Source organism: Notolepis coatsorum (assembly GCF_963971535.1).
Source record: "Notolepis coatsorum genome assembly, chromosome: 11".
NCBI classification, from domain to species: Eukaryota; Metazoa; Chordata; class Actinopteri; order Aulopiformes; family Paralepididae; genus Notolepis; species Notolepis coatsorum.
In genome coordinates, this window is record NC_140175.1 from 2,283,628 (window position 1) to 2,288,627 (window position 5,000).

At 37.9% G+C, this 5,000-nt stretch overlaps 1 protein-coding gene across 1 annotated transcript in view; it reads right to left on the reverse strand.

Moving 5' to 3' along the window:
• The window catches only part of scarb1 (scavenger receptor class B, member 1), a 49,306-nt gene that overhangs the window by 25,570 nt on the left and 18,736 nt on the right, over positions 1-5,000 (reverse strand). The gene's annotated exons all lie outside the window — the stretch shown is intronic.

The window sequence follows — 5,000 nt, forward strand, 5'->3', positions numbered from 1 at the left end:
GTCACTAACGTCAATAACAACAAGGCACCGTCAATAACAACAAGGCACTAACGTCAATAACAACAAGGCACCGTCAATAACAACAAGGCACTAACGTCAATAACAACAAGGCACCGTCAATAACAACAAGGCACCGTCAATAACAACAAGGCACCGTCAATAACAACAAGGCACCGTCAATAACAACAAGGCACCGTCAATAACAACAAGTCACCGTCAATAACAACAAGGCACCGTCAATAACAACAAGGCACCGTCAATAACAACAAGGCACCATCAATAACAACAAGGCACTAACGTCAATAACAACAAGGCACCGTCAATAACAACAAGGCACTAACGTCAATAACAACAAGGCACCGTCAATAACAACAAGGCACCGTCAATAACAACAAGGCACCGTCAATAACAACAAGGCACCGTCAATAACAACAAGGCACCGTCAATAACAACAAGGCACCGTCAATAACAACAAGTCACCGTCAATAACAACAAGGCACCGTCAATAACAACAAGGCACCGTCAATAACAACAAGGCACCGTCAATAACAACAAGTCACCGTCAATAACAACAAGGCACCGTCAATAACAACAAGGCACCGTCAATAACAACAAGGCACCATCAATAACAACAAGGCACTAACGTCAATAACAACAAGGCACCGTCAATAACAACAAGTCACCGTCAATAACAACAAGGCGCCGTCAATAATAACAAGTCACTAACGTCAATAACAACAAGTCACTAACGTCAATAACAACAAGGCACCGTCAATAACAACAAGGCACCGTCAATAACAACAAGGCACCGTCAATAACAACAAGTCACTAACGTCAATAACAACAAGTCACTAACGTCAATAACAACAAGGCACCGTCAATAACAACAAGGCACCGTCAATAACAACAAGGCGCCATCAATAACAACAAGGCACCGTCAATAACAACAAGGCACCGTCAATAATAACAAGTCACTAACGTCAATAACAACAAGTCACTAACGTCAATAACAACAAGGCACCGTCAATAACAACAAGGCACCGTCAATAATAACAAGTCACTAACGTCAATAACAACAAGTCACTAACGTCAATAACAACAAGGCACCGTCAATAACAACAAGGCACCGTCAATAACAACAAGGCACCGTCAATAACAACAAGGCACCGTCAATAACAACAAGTCACTAACGTCAATAACAACAAGTCACTAACGTCAATAACAACAAGGCGCCGTCAATAATAACAAGTCACTAACGTCAATAACAACAAGTCACTAACGTCAATAACAACAAGTCACCGTCAATAACAACAAGTCACTAACGTCAATAACAACAAGTCACTAACGTCAATAACAACAAGTCACCGTCAATAATAACAAGTCACTAACGTCAATAACAACAAGTCACTAACGTCAATAACAACAAGGCACCGTCAATAATAACAAGTCACTAACGTCAATAACAACAAGTCACATCAATAATAACAAGTCACTAACGTCAATAACAACAAGTCACAGTCAATAACAACAAGTCACTAACGTCAATAACAACAAGTCACTAACGTCAATAACAACAAGTCACCGTCAATAACAACAAGTCACTAACGTCAATAACAACAAGTCACTAACGTCAATAACAACAAGGCACCGTCAATAACAACAAGTCACCGTCAATAACAACAAGTCACTGTCAATAACAACAAGGCACCGTCAATAACAACAAGGCACTAACGTCAATAACAACAAGTCACTAACGTCAATAACAACAAGGCACCGTCAATAACAACAAGGCACCGCGTCAATAACAACAAGTCACCGTCAATAACAACAAGGCACCGTCAATAACAACAAGTCACTAACGTCAATAACAACAAGTCACTAACGTCAATAACAACAAGTCACCATCAATAACAACAAGGCACCGTCAATAACAACAAGTCACTAACGTCAATAACAACAAGTCACTAACGTCAATAACAACAATACTTCCGGTCGGGGGGTTTCAAAATAAAAGAGCAAAGTCTAAAACACCTGAAAAAACGTTTATTTTGTACAGCGTTTTCCTCCACGAGTAATTCACGATCACTCGAGTGTAGCGTGCGATCAATCGATCTGGATTTCTCTTAAAAATGTCCATCCCTGGTACACTATTGGACTGATTGAGTCAAGCCATGTCACATAGCTACCGAGTGACTGTACTGGTGACATTGTTTGTGTTCTGAATAAAACAATTTATTAAACACAAGTACATCTTATTGAACATTATTTTGATATTTCATTACCAATTATCATAGCAAAACAGCTTTTTCAAACAGTCTGTAATGCATTTTGGAAACGGGAGATGGGCTCATGGTGTAATGGGCCACCTGGCCTGAGAAACATAAGGAGGAAAGAAAAAGTAAGGACTTACTTCTGGTCATTATTTGGGTAGAACACACACATATTTTGAATGCCTTCGGCAGACTTCAAATGAGGCATTTTAATCTAGATTAACTCCAGGATTGCCGATAGATTAATCTAGATAAAAAAAAGTATCTATGCCCACCTCTAGTTTAAACAGACCAAATGAAGAGAGAACCTCTAACTTCAGAGAGAGTTGAAGGACATTCCAAGAGTTAGAGGCATCAAAGGAAAAGGCTGATTTCCCTCGATCAGAACAAACTTGAGGAACCCTAAGTCATTTGATCCAGTTTACATACCTGCTCTGTGCACTGTACATGCTGTATAGACTATATCTATATCTGTATATATCCCGTACCTACTCTTATTAGTGTACATAATAATAGTGTAGTGTACATAATAATATTGTACATAATAACACTGTACATAATAATACTGTAAATACATCAGATTAGAATATTACCCAGTAGCTTCATTATATATATATATTCCATTTAACACTTTGATCGCCATGGTTAAATTCATAATTTACCATCCCTAGCCAGCTCTATTTGTCCCCCTTCTTTGCAGGGCTATAACTTTTTAAATTCTATTGCTAAATTGACATTATTATGGCCCATTCAATGTCCTATATCCATTGTTCAGGGTGTAGTAACGTTATACTTTTTCATTCACATATTCATACTAAAATATGGTCTAAAGTATAAGTATGTTTTTATCGTTTTCTGCAGCTTTCTCCAGAACTTGATTTATAGCCCCAAATGCATTATATTGATGATCAAATACAGTTTGGTAGCGATCGGTGCCAGATAAAAAATTTCAACTGGAGGTACTTCTAGAAGTTACTACGTATCATCTGATGATGACCGGATGGGCGGGGGGTCGTTTATAATTCCGTGGGCAACGTTATATCATTCACCTAGTGTGGGTCATATGATCATCAGAGCAGTTTATATGGAACACGTTAGAAAATAACGCTGGATCTTACCGTATCTTCCTCGCGCCGTTGGACGATCAGCTTGGAGTAGACAGTTTTCGATTATGGGATGTTGATCTAGATCAGGGGTGGCCAACCCGCGGCTCGCGAGCCGCATGCGGCTCTTTGCCCGTCAATGTGCGGCTCTTCCATCCATACATTTTTTTTTTTTTTTTTTTTTTTACCTTTTTTTTTATGTCACTCATTCCATAAGGACGTAGAATAAACATTTACAATTTTTTTTTAAATGGTCCATTTGCATGTTCTTGGTATCTGAATCTAGGGACATATGGATCAGTGTCAGAAATAGTGTGTCTGTTACTAGGCTTGAGTAAATTGTAATGAACCAAAGGAGAATATCAATTCTATTTAAAAAAAAAATATCTTTGACTGTAAATAACACCATGCTAAAATTGACCAGACCTGAAAAATCTAAGCAAATGAATAAAGGGAAGATGATTAAACAGAAGGTTTTGTAGATACAGTACTGAATTCTGCCATCTTTTTTATAATGTAAATTTCTCCACCATTTTTCATCATATTGCAACACCGTTTTTTGCAAGACGTTCACAGAAAGGTAGAGAAACTAACTGCGTTCTGTTTTATGGCAATAACGTTCAGGTTTGTGGGAGATAATCCCAAAAAATAAGAGAAATAAAAAAGTAAATCCAGAAGTCAGATGATTGACAGGGGCTGGTGTGAGCTGGGTAGGGTAGTTTTTCGAAATTTGAAAGCCCTGAGTCTCTTCCTTCAAAAGACTACACTCACTTTTGGCTGTGCCACTTCCTCCTGTCAATATGCGCCGGTTTCCGACTCAATGCCCTGAGATTTCTATAATCTTATATTTCACTAATAACTTAAATTAAAATAATTGGTAAACAAACATAATGCTGAAAATATACACTTTTACTGTATATCTCGGGCTTAAGAGGTTAACCCTGTGAGGCCCAAATTAAAAAGAAATTAGCAACTTCAGAGGCCAGAGGGTGGGACATATAAACACATTTACTATCAAATAGCATTGTGAGGCTGAACAACAGGACCAATTGACTATACATGTGCTTAAAGGGGAACTATCTTATAACTGGCTTTTTCAGTGTTTACCATTGTTTCTTAGCTATGTGGACTTATATTAATAGGATATATGTCTCTAATTCTCATATTGGCGAATTCTTCCAATTCTCCTCTCACAATATTCACCCTCACTGAACTGAATCATCTGAAAATGTGCATATCTGTGATGTCAGAGATTTCTCAGCTGCATAATAATGTGGCAGTTGATGTGGCAGTTGGCACCAGGCCACACAGTGGTTGGAGCCCAGCCTCAAAACGGCTTAAGATCTTGAGGTAGAAAAATGCGGTTTTTAGTACTTGATTAGAAATACAAAACAATGCATTTTTTTTGAAAAAAAACCTAGGTGTTCCATAGACTCACAGGAATTGTGTAAAAGTGCCCAAATAGTGAAAGAAATAGTAAATAGTAGTATAATAGTTAATAGTTCCCCTTTAACATTTTTTAAATAAACATTATTTTTTTAAATGGCTAAAAGTGATTTTGTAATTTTGCAACCGTGGGTCTCACAGGGTACTTTTAACCCTGTGAGGCCCAAATAAAAAAGACATT